Genomic DNA, 19,177 nt, shown 5'->3' on the forward strand with positions numbered 1-19,177 from the left:
ACATCCCCCAAAAAAACAAAGAAAATGAAACTCTTGGGTAAATAGCTCCAACATACTATCACCAATTAAACATAAATACAACAAAGTCATAATGTCTCAGAGACAAAAGACCAACACAATCCACACAAAGAAGCAAGATAAAGCAGTAGAAACAAGGGACCAGGATACACACCCAGAACACATCCCTGAGGAAGATGCAGCATTGGAACTCCCTGATAAGAAATTCAAAAGAATTATATTTAGGTACCTTCAATGGATTGAGAGACGGATCAAGGAAAACACTGACAAAATTGAGGAAAACACAGACAAAACCCTATAACAAATTTGGAAGAAAATACAATAGCAAAATGACAAAATAAATGAAAAATTAGAAGTGATACAAAATCTACAGCTAGAAATCCAGAAGATTAATGCTAAATTTTCAGAAATAGATAACACATTGAAATGGCAAAGGAGTAGAATTGAATCAATAGAAGACAGAATTAATGAGATTGAAGAAAAATACCTCAATATTTCTCTGGAAAGGGATCAATCAGAAAAAAAAGATCAAAACAAAATGAAGAAAGCCTAAGATTCAAGTGGGATAGCATCAAAAGGAATAACCTGTGTGTAATTGGAATATCAGAACAGGAAGTGAAAAATAAAACCACAGAGAAAACTGCAAAATTTGTTGGAAGAGAACTACTCTGACACAATGTAAGATGAGAATATATCCATTCAGGAAGTCCAATGAACACCAAACAGGAAAGACACCAAAGAAAACCACCAAGCCATATCATCATCAAACTCACCAAAAGCAAAAACAAAGAAAGAATCCTGAAAGCAGCACAAGAAAAATGAAAAGTTACCTGCAAAGGGCAACCAATAAGACTAAGCTCTGATCTCTCAGCAGAAACCATGCAAGCAAGAAGGCAATGGGATAATATATATATAAAACCCTGAAAGAGAGAAATTTCCAACCAAGACTTTTACACCCAGAAAAATGGTCCCTCAAATATGATGGTTAGATTAGATTTCCAGATGAGGAGAAATTAAGGGAATTTGTTAAAACTAGACCAACCTTACAAGTAAAGGGAGTCCTTTGGACAGACAACCAACAACAGCAAACAAAACCGACCGTTAATACACATGATGACATAACCCAAAAATCAACCCAGTTATAGAAGAATCTAAAGTAAATTAAGCTTACAACATTGTAAGCAGGGAACCAGAGACATAAATTGACAAATGATGACAGCTACAAAATGAAATTAAAAAAAAAAAAAAAAAACTGTAGTTACAGAACTTTTAAATGGTGAGGAAGTCAAGACAATTGCAATATAGAATGAACTGATCTGGGCTTGCGTGGCCATGGACGTGGGCATGGAGGAGTTCGAACAGATTCTCCTGCTGCTGCAGGAGTTGGTCTTGGGCGTGGACTTCTTGGGGCTGGACATAGAGTTCACCGGCCTATGCTTCAGCCTGTCTGGGCCTCAGATCAGTCTGTTTGACTTGCCATCGGAGTGGTATCTGAAGACCCGGCAGAGTGTCCACCAGTTTACCATCTGTCAGATTGGTATGTTTCCCATTCATGTAACTTCTTTCTCTTCCCTACAACATTTGGGATTTTGGATTCAGAATTCTCTTTCCAGGCTTCTAGTGTTCAGTTTTTGAATCAGTATGGCTTTGACTATAACAAGTTTCTCAAAAATGGAATCCCATATATGAATGAAGAACAAGAGAAAAACATTAAACACAGTATCCTGAGTGGAAACTGGAGAGTTCACAGTTCTTTGGATAAAGACCAAATCAAGGTGGTGATTGAGGAAGTGATGCGGTGGCTGGACCTGGCAGAGGAAGGCGATTGCATGACTCTCCCGGGCATCACTGGGTTCCAGGCCTTCGAGGTACAGCTAGTGCTGCAGCAAGCTCTCCCCAACATCTGGACGGTGCTGACAGAGCACAAAGTGATAGTGAAGAAGGTGAACCCACAGCATCACTGGTATCTGGAGAACGCATCTCGTGAGCAAGAGAGCTGCTGGAAGGAGAAGATTCTCCTCTGCGAAGGGGTTTTCCATCTTTTTCCAGATGTTAGTGAAAGCCCGGAAGTAGCCCTTAGTGGGGCATAACATGATGACGGACCTTCACAAGAAGTTTTTCAGGCCTCTCCCAGAAAGCTACAATCAGTTTAAGCTGAACATCCATCACCTATTTCCTGTTCTCATCGACACCAAGAATGTAAGGAAGGATATCTGGAAGGAACTGAATTTCCCAAGGGTTTCAAATCTTTCCGAAGTTTATGAAGTCCTTTACAGTGACTTGAATCCCACTAAGGATTCTGCACCCGAGATTGTTCATGCAAGCAAGTGTGAGAAGTACGTGGAGATCAAGTGCCCCCATGAAGCAGCTTACGATGCCTTCCTCTGTGGGTCAGTTCTTTTGAAAGTGGCCCACTTGCTCCTGCTGAGAGTGCCTGGCAGCCATTCTGCACCAGAGCCCTCCTTCCCTCAGTACCTGGATGGCCCCTTATGTGAACCAAGTGAATCTTATCCGTGCCAGGGTCCCTAAAGTCAACTTCTCGGGTCCAGATTATCCCAGCATCCGACCTTCCATTCTGGTCCTCAGTGTCAGGAGGTGGCTGGGGGTCAGCGAGCAGCAGGTCTACCGGGAGTTCCAGAGCTTCTGCAAGTTTGACATCAGGTGACTCACACAGAGCCAGTTCCTGCTTCTGACCAATAAGTTTAAGAACACTTGGAATGTCTTAAAGGAATACAGAAATCACCCCGACCTGCAGGTGTCCCTGTATCGGTACTGGTGACATTCGCCAGATATCAACTGCTTGTTACAGGTCTGTGGCATAATCACCACGTGGGCCCTGGTGGCTTTTCTGCTTGGAAGACCCAGCGTCTGATTGCAGCACGGCCCCCCAGCCAGCGCCTCTCACCCTCCCAGTGATGCCCGTCTGGGGCTGGCTTGTGTAAATCAGACTGTCTGCAGTACCCACTATACGGTGCTTCCTCGGAATTTTGGGGTACAGAATGTGAAGTTCTATAAATATTCTCCACAATAAAGGAATCCTTGGATGTGGTTAAAAAAAAAAAAGAAGATAGAATGAACTGTTCTAAACTTGGGGAGAAAATTATAAATCACAGGGTAACCTCAAAGAAAAATGATAAACATTCACATCACAATAAAAAAGAAGACAAACACAATTATTTAGCAAATACTAAAACAACAGCAGCAACAACAAAAATGATAATATGATGCATAAACAAAATTAGCTCAGCATAGAAAAATACATGGAACAAAAAAATCAGCAAAACCATGAAAAAAACAAATAACAAAATGATGGCACCAAATTCATACTTGTCAATAATTATACTGAATGTAAATGGAGTAAACAAATGCACCACTCAAGAGAAGGAGAGTTGCAGACTGGATAAGAAATCATAACCATCAATATGCTCTAACACACCTTAGAGACAAAGACAAAAATAGACTAAAAATCAAAGGTTGGAGAAAGAGAAATCAAGCAAATGGCAACCAAAAAAGAGTAGGAGTGTCAATATTAATTTCTGATAAATTTGACTTTGAAGACAAAAACCACGATAAGAGACAATGAAGAACATTATATAATGATTTTAGGATCAATAGAACAAGAAGACAAAATCATAATAAATATTTATGGACCTAATGAATGAGCTCCAAAATACATAAATCAGACTTGAACAGAATTGAAAAGACAAACAGATGACTCCACAGTCATAGTAGGAGACTTTAATATACCACTTACAATGAAAGATAGAAAAACTGGAAAGAAACTCAACAAAGATGCAAAAGAACTATATGCAATCCACCAACTTGACCTTATACATATCTACAGAGCACTTCACCCAACAATAGCACAATATACATTTTTTTCCAGGACACATGGAACATTCTTCATGATAGACCATATGTATGTAAGGCCATAAAGCAAGCCTTAATTTAACAATTATGAAATACTGCAAAGCATCTTCTCAGATCTCAATGTTATAAAATGAGAAATCAACAATAGGGAGATCCATGGAAAAAGAAAGAACAACACATGGAAATTGAATAACACCCTCTTTGAAAATGACTGAGTAATAGGAGAAATTAAAAATTAAATTAAAAAATTCCTGGAATCAAACAAGAATGAAAACACAACATATCAAAATCTTTGGGACACAGCAAAAGCAATGATCTGAGGTCAATTTATACCAATATATGCATACACCAAAAAAGAAGAAAGAGGCAAAATCAAGACCTTAATCCAACATCACCCAAAGTTAGGGAAAAAAAAAAAAAAAATCAGCAATAAAAAAGCCTACAGCCACCAGAAGAAAAGAAATAATAGATTCAAGCAGAAGTAAATGAAACACAAATTCGAAAGATAATAGAAAAAAATCAATAAGACCTGAAGTTGTTTTTTTGAAAAGATTATTAAAAGTGAGAAGCCAGTGGCAAATTTAATAAAGGAAAAAAGAGACAGAATACAAATAACATGAATAAGAAATGAATTGGGTGATGGCACAACAGAACCAACTGAAATAAAAAGGATAATATCAGGATACTATGAAGAACTCTACTCCAACAAATTTGAAAATCTGCAGGACAGGGACACATGTCTAGAAAAATACTACTTACCTAAACTAACACAAACTGAGGTGGAAAATTTGAACAGACCCATAACAAATGAAGAAATTGATCATATATAAAAAAAAAAAAAAAAATCCCAGGCCCAGATGGTTTCACCAGAGAATTTTACCAAACATTCAAAGAACAACACCAATCCTACTCAAACTGTTCCACAACATAAGAAAGAATGGAATCCTCCCAAATTTATTTTATGAAGCAAGCATAACCTTGATACAAAAACCAGGCAAAGACATCACTAAAAAGGAAAGCTACAGACCAATATCTTTCATGAATATAGATGCAAACATCTTCAACAAAATCTTAGCCCATAGACTCCAACAACATATCAAAAAAATAATACATTATGACCAAGTTGGGTTCATATCAAGTATGCAAGGATGGTTCGACATTAGAAAAACAATCAACATCATCCACCACATAAATAAAACAAAGGAAAAGAACCACATGATCATATCAATCAATGCTGAAAAGCATTTGATAAAATACAACACCCATTCCTTATTTAAAAAAAAAAAAAAAAACTCTCAGCAAAACAGGAATAGAAGGGAAATTCCTAAACATAATAAAGGGCATGTAGGCAAAACAAACAGCCAACATTATTTTCAATGGCGAGAGATTGAAACCATTCCCCTTGTGAACAAGAACCAGACGAGGATGCATTCTATCACCACTTCTATTCAACGTTGTATTTGAAGTTCTAGCCAGGGCCATAAGGCAAGAAACAGAAATCAAAGGCATCTAAATTGTTAAGGAAGTAGTAAAACTACCCCTATTTGCTGATGGTATGATCCCATACCTAGAAAACCCAAGAGATTCAGCAATATAACCTACTGGAACTAATTGAGAGATTTAGCATAGTTGCAGGATTCAAGATCAATATACAAAAATCACTTGGATTCCTCTACACCAGCAAAGATATTGCTGAAAAGGAAATAAGAAAATCAATACCATTTACAATAGCCACCAAAAATAAATAAATAAATAAAAATACTTGGGAATAAATCCTACTAGGGACAAAAAAGACCTGTACAAAGAAAACTACAAAACACTACTTCAGGAAACTGTAAGAGATCTACATAAATGGAAGAACATCCCATACTCGTGAATAGGAAGAATGAACATTGAGAAAATGTTAGTACTTCCCAGAGCAATCTATACATTCACTGCAATCACAGTCCAGATCCCATCAACATTCTTGTAAGGATATGGAAAAAACAATCACTAACTTTATATGGAAAGGAAAGAGACATCAGATAAGCAAAGCACTATTGAAGAAGAACAAAGTTGGAGGTCTCACAAAACCTACTCTACAGCCACAGTAGTCAAAATAGCCTGGTATTGGTACAACAACAGACACATAGACCAGTGGAACAGAATTGAGAACCCAGAAATAGATCCATCAACATACAGTCAGCTGATCTTTGACAAAGGCCCAAAATCCATTAAATGGGGAAGAGAATGTTTGTTTAATAAATGGTGTTGGCAAAACTGGAGATCCCTTTGCAGAAAAATGAAACAAAACCTGTACCTCACACCATACACAAAAACTAACTCCAGGTGGATCAAAGACTTGAATGTAAACCTGAAATGATAAAGTTCCTCAAGGAAAAAATATGTGCAAATTTAGGAGCCCTAATATAAGGCATAGGAGTTTTGGTAGCATAGTGCCTAAGGCATTTGATGGCTAACCAGAAGGCTGGAGGTTCAAACCCACCAGCCACTCCTTGAAAGGAAGGTTGGGTAATCTACTTCTGTAGTGATACTGCCTCAGAAACCCAAGGAGAGGTCGCTATGAGTCGGGTCCAACTTGATGGCACATAACAGCAGCAGCAGCAATATATGGCATAAATAGACTATCAAGCATAAATCAAAGTTCACAAACAGCAGAAAATAAACTAGATGAATGGGACCTTCTAAAAATTACATTTTTATATGCTTCAAAAGACTTCTTCAAAACAGTGAAAAAAGAACCTACAGATTGGGAAAAAAATACTTGGCAATGACATATCTAACAAGGGACTTATCTCTAGAATTTATAGAATACTTCAACACCTCAACAACAAAAAGACAAATAATCCAATTTAAAACTGGGCAGAAAACATGAATAGACACATCACCAAAGAAGATATTCCAGCAGCCAACAAACATATGAAGAAATGCTCACGATCATTAGCCATTAGAGAGATGCAAATCAAAACAACAATGAGATTCCATCCTGCCCCAGCACTAATAGCAATGTTCAACAAGACAGAAAATAACAAATGCTGGTGAGGATGTGGAGAGATTGGGACTCTCATACACTGCTGGTGGAATTGTCAAATCGAAAGCAGTGTGGCCATTCCTTAAAAAGCTGGAATTAGAAATACCATTTGACCCAAAAATTCCATTGCTAGGTATATATCCTAAAGAAGTGAGAGCCAGGACAAGAACAGATATATGTACACCCATGTTCATTGCAGTACTATTTACAATAGCCAAAAGATGGAAACAACCTAAATGTCCAGCAACAGAAGAATGGAAAACCAAACTATGGTACATATACACAATGGAACTATGCAACCCTAAAGAAAAATGTAGAATCTGCAAAACATTGCATAACATGGATGAACTTGGAGGACATTATGCTGAGTGAATGAACTAAGTCAATCACAGAAAGACAAATATTGTATTAGTCAGCTATTGTGAAAAATCAAGGAAAGGTTCATATATAGAATAAAACTTTCTTTGTTGATTACCAGAGGTGGGGGTGGGGGAACATTGCCAGATAGGTAGAGGTAAATATTGATTTTGGTGAAGGGTAGGGAAATGCACCAATATGAGTGATCAACACAGTGGCATTGAGGAAAAGGAAGACATAGAGAGGTACATGGGAGATACAGACAACAAACATGAAACATTTTGTAAATACAGCACTGCGTTGTTAGCAATGGGTGGATAGATGTGTAGACAGGCTGAACAATCAGGCATGTCTATGCAGAGGGAATTGTAGCCATGACCATGTATAAGTTTGGCAGATGATGTATCTACAAGCATATTTGTATGTTCTGTAAGAATGTCCTGCTATATAGTAGAGCTGACAAGGGAGAAGGTTGTAGTGACTTCTTGGACCTGTGGGCTCAGGACCATGGTTGCAGGTGACATCAAGCTCAACTGGCATAATATACTACACAAAAACATTGTTCCACATCCTACTTTGGTGAGTAGTGCCTGAGATCTTAAAAGCTTGCAAGTGGCCATTTAGATACAATGATGGGTCTTTCCTCATCCAGAGCAAAGAATAATGAAGAAAACCAAAGATGCATGGAAACAATTAGTCCAAGGGACTAGTACACTAGATGATCCTCAGCTTATATGACTATGAGACCAGAAGAACTAGAAGAACCCAGCTACCATTTTCAAACACACAGAAAGGGATCAGTACAGGAGATCCTGGATAGAATGGAAGAACGATGTGGAACAAAACTCAAAATCATAAAAAAAAGACCAGGTTCTCTGGTCTTATACAGCCTGATGAGACCCCTGAGAATATAGCCCCTAGATATCCTTCAGGTCTGGAACTGAACTCACTCCTGTGGTTTCCAGATAAACAGCAGACAGACAGACAGACAGAATGAACATATATATCAGGTAGATACAGTCCTTAGAATGACTAATCATCGGAGAACAGAAGGGCAGTATTTGCAAAGGGAGATAGCTCAGGGGCAAGAATGCATAAGAAAGGACATGGGGAAGAGATAACCACAGGGAGAAAGTGGGTAGAGAGCTGTTACATTGCAGGGAATTGCAGTCAGTGTCATGAAACAAATTGTGTATGAACTGCTGTGTGGAAAAAGAATTAGCTGTGGAGTTCCAGCAAGGTAGCAGAATAGGCAGACAAGTTAACAAAGACCCTCGGCAACAAAGCTATGAGAAACCAATAAAACCAATAAAGAAGGCAATCCTGGCACCTTGAGCTTTGAAGGAAAGGATAAAGTGGATTAAATACGAATTAGTAGAAGAACCTGAACAAAACCATGAGTGAGGAGACAAACGAAGCGGTGGATTGCTGGTTATCCTGGGGGCACAGCCATTTTGAATATTTCCCAATAGCAACCTGAGAAGCAGCTCTTCTCACCAAGGACTTTATGGACAAGCACTGCATTGTTGCCTGACAACTATAAAGGAAAATGGCAAAGAAGGAGACAAACGAACCTGTGGGCTGCCAGTGGCTCTCCTGATGGTGCAGCCATTTTGAATGTTTATGGGTGATAAGTGTGGCCATTTTGTATGTATGTGAGTGGCATTCTTACTTGGATAGTGACATAAGAGCAGCCTCTGCTTTCCAGGGACAGCACAGGCAACTGCACTGGAGGGTGACAACTGGAAAGGTCTGATATTCCCATTGTTGCTCTTGTACCCCACACTTTCCTGGTGAACAGAGGTGTGGCCACACCCCACTTCCACCTACCCTTTTGACCAGCAAGAATTCCATCCCACTTTGTGCCCTGACAGAGTCTGGGTGCTGTGCCCCACCCCCAACTGTTTTGTTTTTGTTTTAAAATTATTCTTTTATCTTCCTCTTCCTCTTCTTCCTCCTCCTCCTCCTCCTCCTCCTCCTCCTCTTCTTCTTCGTCTTCTTCTTCTTTCTTCCTTTCCTCTTTCTTGTCTCTGATTCTTGTATTTTTTTTTTCCTTTTCTGTGGTTTGCTTCTTTTTTCTTTCTTTTGGTTCTTCCCATCCTTTGTTTTTCCTTTTGTAGTTTCCCATTTTTTCTTCAATATTCTTTCACTCTTTCTCTTTTCTCTCATTCCTCCATTCCCCAGATATTGTGGTTTTTCTTCTCTTCTTTTCATTATCTTTCTTGTATACTTTAAAATAGATAGATAGAAAGAGAGAGAGAGAGAGAGAGAGAGAGATGGATAGATAGAGAGAAAACTTTTCTTCTTATTATTTATTTATTTGAGATTGTTCCTGTTTGTTTATATGGTATTTGTTTTTGTTATTTTGTTTTTATTTATGTATTGGTGGTTTTGGGATTTTTTTTTTTTTTTTTTTTTGGTCTGAGAGGGAGACAGCAACCATTCCCACACAACTCAGGCATACATGCACCTTCTGTAGGCCCACCTACTGAGTGAGGGCCACCACTTGCTTCTGCACCAACTGACCAATGATAGATGGTGGCAAAAACCAGCTCAACTCACTCTCAATTGCTCTTAATAAGCAGCTAACAGAGATCTGTGCACACACTCTCATTCTCTATCACATCTATGAGGAGATAGGTGGTGAGTGCCTAAGTGCTAACAGCTAACGAATGAAGGCGCACAGTAACCTCCTCACAGAGATAAAATATTAAGATAAAGTAAAAGAAACAAAATCTTGCACAAATCACACCAACATACAACTGCAAAGTAAACATAACAACACCACAATGCCTCTAAGGAAACAGACCACCACAGTCCATACAAAAAAGCAGGTAGTAGACACAAGGGACAATGATATAATCCCAGAAAACATCCCTGAGGAAGCAGTGTATTGGAACTCCTTGATAATTAATTCAAAATAATTATATTTTGGTACATTCAAGATTGAGAAACAGATCAAAGAAAACACTGACAAGATAAAAAAAAAAAAACACTGACAAAATTAAGGAAAAGAGACAAAACTCTAGAACCATTTAGGAAAACAATACAAAAATAAATTGACAAACAAAAAATTAGAAACAATACAGAAACAACAAATGTGAATCCAGAAGATTAATACTAAGATTTCAGAAATAGATAACACATTGAGTGGGAAAAAGAGTAGAATTTAATTAATGGAAAATAGAATTAATGAGATTGAAGACACATACCTCAATAATACTTTGGTAAGAGATCTATCAAACAAAAGATTAAAACAAAATGAAGAAAGCCTAAGATTCATGTGGGATACCATGAAGAGGAATAACTTATATGTAATTGGAATTCCAGGACAGGAAGAGACAGATATAACAACAGAGAAAATTGAAGATTTGTTAGAAGAGAATTTCCTTGATATGATGAAAGATGAGAATATATCCATTTAGAAAGTTCCAAAAACCCCAAAAACATAGACCCCAAAAGATTATCACCAAGTTGTAACATCATCAAATTCACTAAAACCAAAAACAAAGAAAGAATCCTGTAAGAACCATGGGGAAAACAAAAAATTACCTACAAAAAGCAACCAATAAGACTGAGCTCTGATTTCTCGACAAAAACTGTGCAGATGAGAAGGCAAAGGGATGATATATATGAAACCCTGAAAGAAAAAAATTTCCAACCAAGCATTATATATGCTGCAAAATCGTCCCTCAAATATGAGGGTGAAATTAGAAGATTTCCAGATAAGCAGAAATTAAGGGAATTTTTTAAAACCAGACCAACCTTACAAGAGATACTAAAGGGAGTCCTTCAGACAGAGAAGAAACAACAGCAAACAACAACCTATGATTAACATGCATGATGACATAACCCAGAAACCAACTGAGTTATAGAAGTATCCAAAGTAAAATAAGCTTACAAGATTGTAAGCGGGAACCAGAGATGTCAATTGGTAAATGAGGACAGCTACAAACCAAAGAGAGGGAATAAATAGTGTGGTTCAGAACTTCTAAATGGTGAAGAAGTCAAGACAATTGTGAGATAAAACAAACTGTCTTACACTTGGGAAGAAAATATAAATAACAGGGTAAACTCAAAGAAAAATGATAAACCTTCACATTAAAATAAAAATGAGGACAAGCAAAAACATTTAACAAATACTAAAACAATAGCACTGAAGGAGGTGATAACACGATTCATAAACAAAATGAGTTCAGCCCAGAAAACTGCATGGAAAAAAGAAGTCAGCAACACCACAAAGAAACACTTAACAAATTCATATTTGTCAATAATTTCACTGAATGTAAATGTATTGAATGCACCACTCAAGACACAGAGAGCTGCAGACTGGAAAAGAAAACATGACCCATCGATATACTGTCTACAAGACACACCTGAGACACAAAGACAAAAATAGACTGAAAATCAAAGGTTGGAAAAAGACATATCAAGCAAATGGCAACCGAAAAAGGGCAGAAGTGGCAATATTAATTTCTGACAAAATTGACTGTGATAGTTATGTTTGTGTGTCAACTGGCTGGGCCTGGTTGAGTGGCTGGGTAACTGATAGTAGTTTTTCCCCATGATGAGACTGGCAATCAACTCCATGGTGGGATCCACCACAAGCAGCTACTTGTGGATGTGGTCTGCTTCCTGTATATAAGGGAAAGCTTTGAGAATGGTCTCTAGCCATTGACATGCTTGGACCCTGAATGTAGCCATGTCGTTGCTCAGCAGCCTGCCATGCTCTGCCGACCCTGGGACTTGCAATGGACTTAAGTTAATGGCCTGCCATGTGGTTTGGTAACATCGGGACTGTGCCTTTTTTCCTGTCAACCTTGGGGCTTTTCAGCCTCAGCAGCCAGCAGCTGTCTGAGTGAAGAAATGTCTCTAGTTCCAGTGGGCTGGGAGCAGGAGACAGAGCTGGATGTCAAGGTTGAGGGGCTTTCACTCAGCCCCTAGAGCCTGGCACTAAGAACTTGGACTTAAAGCCTCCAAATTGTAAGAATAAACTGTTTGTTAAGGCCATCCCATTTGTGGTACATTCTTGTCAGAGCAGCACTAGGTAACCAGAACAGAATATAGTACTGAGAGAGTGGGGTGCTGCTCTGACAAATGCCTAAAATGTAGAAAGAGGAGTGGAATGTATCCTTGACCTGAGACCCTGGCAGAGAGACCCTGGCATATGGCATGACATGGCAGGAGCAGAGCCCAGAGACTGGCATGAGAGGTGTCAGGAGCAGAGCTGAGAGAACCAGCATGAGACAGCAACAGGCTTACCAGCCCACAGAGAGAAAGCTGGGTGTCACTGGGAAGGTGGCTTCCTGGTGGAGTGGGTTGCCTTCAGGCGATAATTGGTAAAAAAAAAAAAAAAACAGCATAAAATGGAGTAGCAAGCTTGGCTGGCCCACGGAGCAAGAAAGTTGAGGGTTCTTAGGGCAGGAAGATTTCCTGCAGAGTGGGTTGCCTTTGGTATTAATTTGCAGAAGCAGATAGACCAAGGAAACGGAAGCAGAGCTGCCTCAGCTTAAAAGGGTAGGACCATGTTTTGGGGATGGAACAATCACAGCCCCCTAGGTTTCAAAGAGCCAGGCCTTCACCATCTTGGTTCTGGACCGTGGGGCTGTTTGTTCATGTGAGCCAGTAAGATGGAGCCATAGCCGCTGCCCAAGAGTGAGGGAGTGGGGCTGCCATGCCCAAGATGGAGAGGAATGGGGCCCTCCAGGCCAAGGGAGTGAGGTCACCACTTAGAGGAACTAGGGAACTAGAGCCACCCAGTGGAGGAGATCTGTACAGATGCCAAGTTGACAAGGGGTGGAATGGTGGTAGCTTTGTTTGTGTGTCAACTTGGCTGGGACTGGTTGAATGGCTGGGTAGCTGGTGGTAGTTATTCCCCATGAAGAGACAGGCAATCAACTCCATGGTGGGATCCACCAAAAGCAGCTGAGTAGCTGCCTTTGAGATGTGGTCTCCTTCCTGTATATAAGAGAAAGCTTTGAGAATGGTCTCTGGCCTATGGCATGCTTGGACGCTGCATGTACCCGTGTCATTGCTCAGCAGCCTGCTATGCTTTGCCAACCTTGGGATTTACAATGGACTTAAGTTAATGGCCTGTCGTGTGGCTTGGTAAGATCGGGACTGTGCATTTTTACTTGTCAGTCTTGGGTTTTTCAGCCTCAGCAGCCAGCAGCTGTCTGAGTAAAGAAAGGTCTCTAGCTCCAGTGGGCCAGGAGCTGGAGGCAGAGCTGGACCCCAAGGTTGAGGAGCTTTCACTCAGCCCCTAGAGCCTGGCACTTTGAACTTGGACTTAAAGCCCCCAAATTGTAAGAATAAACTCCTGTTTGTTAAGGCCATCCCATTTGTGGTATATTCTTGTCAGAGTGGCACTAGGTAACCAGAACATTGACTTTAAGACAAAAACAACCATAAGAGACAAGGAAGGACATTATATAATGATTAAAGGATCAACTGAACAAGAGAACATAACCATAAGAAATATCTACGCACCCAACAAAAGAGCCCCCAAATATATAAATCAAACTTTAAATGGATTGAAAACACAAATAGATGAATACACAGTAATAATAGGAGACTTTAATACACACTTTCAATAAAAGATAGAACTGGGAAGAAACTCAATGCAGATGCAGAAGAATAAACAACATGATCAACCAACTTGACCTTATACACAGCTACAGAGCACTTCACCCAACAGCAGCATGCACCATATACATTCTTTTCCAGCACACATGGAACATTCTCCAGGATTAACCATATCATAAGCCACAAAGCAAACTTTGATAAATTTTAAAACATTGAAATACTGCAAAGCATCTTCTCAGATCACAATGCTACACAGTTAGAAATCAACACCAGGAAGACCAATGGAAAAAGAGCAAACACATGGAAACTGAATAACACCCTCCTCAAAAATGACTGGGTAATAGAAGAAATAAAAAATAAAATTAAAAAAAAAAATCTCTTGAATGAAATCACAACATAGCAAAATCTTTGGGACACAGCAAAAGCAGTAATCAGAGGGAAATTTATAGCAATAAATGCACACATCAAAAACAAAAAGAGCCAAAACAAACACTTCAAACCAACATCTCCAACAATTAGAAAAAGAGCAGAAAAAGAAAAGCCTATGGTCACCAGAAGAAAAGAAATAATAAAAGATTGGAGCAGAAATAAATGAAACAGAAAATAGAAAGACAATAGAAAAAAATCAACAAGACTAGAAACTGGTTCTTTGAAAAGATTAATAAAATTGGCAAGCCACCGGCAAATTTAACAAAGGAAATGAAGGAGAAGATTCAAATAACAAGAATAAGAAATGAAGAAGGTGATGTCAAAACAGAACCAACAAATAAAAAGAATATCAGGATACTATGAAGAATTGTACTCCAACAAATTTAAAAACCTAGAAAAAATTGACAGATTTCTAGAAACACACTACTTACCTAAACTAACACAGACTGAGGTAGAAAGTTTGAACAGACCCATAACAAAAGAAGAAATTGAACAAGTCATAAAAAAAATTACCAACAACAAAAAAGTCCTGGCCCAGATGGTTTCACTGGAGAATTCTGCCAATCATTTGGAGAAGAGCTGACACCAGTCCACTCAAATTATTCCAAAACATAGAAAAGGATAGAATCCTCCCAAATTTATTTTATGAAGCAAGTAAACCCTGATACCAAAACCAGGCAAAGACACCACTTTTGAAAGGAAAACTACAGACCAATATCCCTCATGAGTATAGATGCAAAAATCTTCAACAAAATCTTAGTCGGTAGACTCCAATAACATATTGAAAAAATAATACCACATGGCCAAGTGGGATTCATACCAGATATGCAAGGATGGTTCAACATTAGAAAAGCAATCAATGTAATCCATGGCATAAGTAAAATAAAGGAAAAGAATCACATTATCATATCAATGGATACACAAAATCCATTTGCTAACATCCAACACTCATTCCTGATTTAAAAAAAAAAAAAAATCTCAGAAAAATAGGAATAGACTGGAAATTGCTCAGTAAAATAAAAGGCATATATGCAAAACCAATAGCCCACATTAGTCTCAATGGAGAGAAACTGAAACCATTCCCCTTGCAAACAGAAACCAGACAAGGATACTCTCTAATCTCCACTTCTACTCAACATTGTGTTGGAAGTCCTAGCCAGAACAATAAGGCAAGAAAGGGAAATCAAAGGCATCCAAACTGGTAAGGAAGAAGTATAGCTACCCTCATTTTCAAATGATATGATCCTATACATAGAAAACCCAAGAGACTCAGCAAGAAAACTACTGGAACTTATTAAAAGATTTAGCGTAGTGGCAGGATACAAGATCAACATAAAAAATTCAGTTGGATTCCTCTATACCAGCAAAGAAGTCTCTGAAAAGGAAATAAGGAAATCAATACCATTTACAATAGCTACCAAAAGATAAAATACTTGGGAATAAATGTTGCCAGGAACACAAAAGACGATACAAAGGAACTACAAAACACTACTTCAAGAAACTATAAATGGAAAAACATACCATGCTCTTGGATAGGAAGATTGAACATTGTAAAAATGTCAATACTATCCAAAGTAATCCATACATTCAATGCAATCCTGGTCCAGATTCCATCAACATTCTTTAAAGACATGGAAAAACCAATCATTAATTTTATATGGAAAGGGAAAATATCTCAGATAAACGAAGGACCATTTAGATGAAGAACAAAGGAGGAGGTCTCACACTCCCAGATCTCAATACCTATTATATAGCCACAGTTATCAAAACAGCCTGGTATTGGTACAATGACAGACACATAGACCAGTGGAACAGAACTGAGAACCCTAAAATAGATCCATCAACCTATGGTGAGCTGATCTTTGGCAAAAGGCCAAAATCAATTAAATAGGCAAGAGATAGTCTCTTTAACAAATGGTGCTGGCAAAACTGGATATCCATTTGCAGAAAAATGAAACATGATTAATACCTCACACCATACACAAAAACTAACTCCAGATGGATCAAAGATTTAAATGTGAAACCTAAAACTATAAAGTTCATCAAAGAAAAAATAGGAGCAAACTTAGGGGCCTTGATTTATGGCATAAATAGACTATCAAACATAACCCAAGATGCACAAACAGCAGAAGATAAACTAGATGAATGGGACCTTCTAAAAATTAAATCCTTATGTGCATCAAAAGACTTCTCCAAAAAAGAACCTACAGAATGGGGAAAAAAATATTCAGCAATGACATATCAGACAAAAGACTTATCTCTAAAATTTAGAGAAAACTCCAGCACCTCAACATCAAAAACACAAAAAATCCAATTAAAAAATAGGCAGAAGAGATGACCAGATACTTCACCAAAGAAGATATTCAGACAGCCAACAAACACATGAAGAAATTTTGGTGATCCTTAGCCATCAGGGAGATCCAAATCAAAACAACCATGAGATACCATCTCACCCCAACATTAATAGCAAAGTTCAACCAGACAGAAAATAACAAATGCTGGGAAGTGTGTGGAGAGATGGGACTCTCATACACTGCTGGTGGGACTGTGTAATGATACAGACACTGTGGAAATTGGTATGGTGATTCCTTAAAGAGTTGGATGGAGAAATACCATTTGGTCCAGCAATCCCCTTACTAGGTATATACCCCAATGAAGTGAGAGGCAGAACATGAATAGTTATATGCACACCCATGTTCATCGCAGCAGTATTCACAATAGCAAAGAGTTGGGAACAACCTAAGTGCCCATCAACTGAGCATGGATAAACAAACAATGGAATACTAAGCAACACTAAAGAATAATATAGAATCTGCAAAAGACTGCCAATATGGATGAACTTGGAGGACATCATGCTAGTGAAATAAGATAATCACAGAAGGACAAATATTGTACTAGTTCATTATTGTAAAAAGTCAAGGTAAGGTTTATATGTGGAAGGAAATTTTCTTTGTTGGTTACCAGGGATGGCCAGGGGAGTGAACGGAAAAATTCCTAGTTAAATTGAAAAAACATATATTTGTATTTATTTATTTATGTAAATACATTTATGTATTTATTTATGTAAATGTATATATACCAAGGATTATTAGTGATTACCAGGAATAGGAGGGAGGGGGAAAGGGGAAGATTTTGTTTGCAGGGCATTGAGTTTATGCTAATGGTGTTGCAATATTTTTGAGAAGGATAACAATAATGGTGGCATGACATGAAAATGTCATAAATGTCCCTGAGCTGTAAATATGGAAGTTGTTATGTTGGTGAATGTCTTGTTGTGTATATTCTCACAACAATAAAATTATAAAGGAATAATAATTTTAAAAAAGAAAAAAAAAGAATTAGCTCTAAATTTTCACCCAAATCACAGTAAATTTTTTAAAAATAAAAATAAACCCAGCTGCATTTACACAAAACAGTAGAGTTAGTGTGTCCCTTCCTGCCTTAAATCCTGGTGCTAGCTTCTCTTTCTCAGTAACAAATGTCCTTTGTGGCATTTTTTTCCAGATAGGGCACCTTCATCTGCATTAAAAACCTATTCAGGCAGATATCCTTAGTTCTTCATGATTTTCTCAGTGGTGCCTGGGAACTCATCTACTGCCTTGTGTTTGGCAGAAGCTGCTTCTCCTGTAATCTTGACATGTTTTAAGCAAAACCTCTTTCTAAAATTATCAAACCTTCCTTTCCTGGCATTAAGTTCTCCGTCTTTAGATACTTCACCTTCCTTTTGCTTTAAGTTGTCATATGATGACTTCATTTTTCTTGAATCATATTAGAGTCCATAGGTATGCCTTTTTTATCCTGCACCCACATAAAAGCTGCATTTTCAATACGAGATAAAAAAGGTACTTTGTAAAACATGCAAGATTTCAACACCTGCTGGCATAGCTGCAACAACAAATTCACTAATTTCCTTTTCTTTTTTCCTCTTTTATTATTATTATTTTTAAACAATGATCCTTATGCTGGATTCATTTGTCTTGAAACGATAGGCAACCACAACTGCAGACCTCATGAAATTACATATTAAGCAATTTCAACTTTATCTTATAATATCATGACTTCTCTGCTTCAGCACATCCAGCATCTCTACTGGCACTTTATATGGACCCATATAAATAACTTAAGGTTCACGGTATTGCAATAAAGATGATTCTGTGCTGTTGTTGTTGTTAGGTACTGTTGAGTTGGCTCTGACTCATAGCGACCCTATGTACAACACAATGAAACAATGCCCAGTCCCACACTTTCCTCATCATACTGACTATTCTTGAGCCCATTGTGGTAGCTGCTGTGTCAATCCATCTCATTAAGGATCTTTGCCTTTTTCTCTGACCCTCCTGTACTTTACCAAACGTGGCATCTTTCTACAGGGAATGGTACCTTCTAACAACATGACCAAAGTAGGGGTGAGATGAAGTCTGGCCATTCTCACTTCCAAGGAGAATTCTGGCTGCATTTCTTCCAGGACAGATTTGTTCATTGTTCTAGCAGTCCATGGTATTTTCAATTTTCTTTGCCCAACCACAGTTCAAAGGCATCAACTCTTCTTTGGTCTTCCTTATTCATTGTCCACCTTTCATATGCATATGAGGTGACTGAAAATACCAAGGCTTGAGTTAGGTGTACCTTAGTCTTCAGAGTGACATCTTTGCTCCTTAACACTTTAAAGAGGTCTTTTGCAGCACATTTGCCCAGTGCAATACAACGTCTGATTTCTTGACTGCTGCATTTGACTGCTAAACAGAAGGTTGCCAGTTCAAATGCACCAGCCACTCCACAGAAGGAAGACTGGGGACTCTGCTTCCATAAAGATTTACTGCCTCAGAAACCCAAAGGGGGTCACTATGAGTCAGAATCGACTCAATGGCAGTGAGGTTTTTTTTTTTT

At 38.3% G+C, this 19,177-nt stretch overlaps 1 pseudogene; it reads left to right on the forward strand.

Moving 5' to 3' along the window:
• Positions 1 to 1,350: 1,350 nt before the first annotated feature.
• Positions 1,351 to 2,890, forward strand: LOC103195046 (annotated as a pseudogene).
• The last annotated feature ends 16,287 nt before the right edge of the window (positions 2,891 to 19,177 follow it).

This window comes from Orycteropus afer, unplaced genomic scaffold (genome assembly GCF_000298275.1).
Source record: "Orycteropus afer afer isolate SDZICR_OR568_19922 unplaced genomic scaffold, OryAfe1.0 scaffold00050, whole genome shotgun sequence".
In the NCBI taxonomy this organism is placed as follows: Eukaryota; Metazoa; Chordata; class Mammalia; order Tubulidentata; family Orycteropodidae; genus Orycteropus; species Orycteropus afer.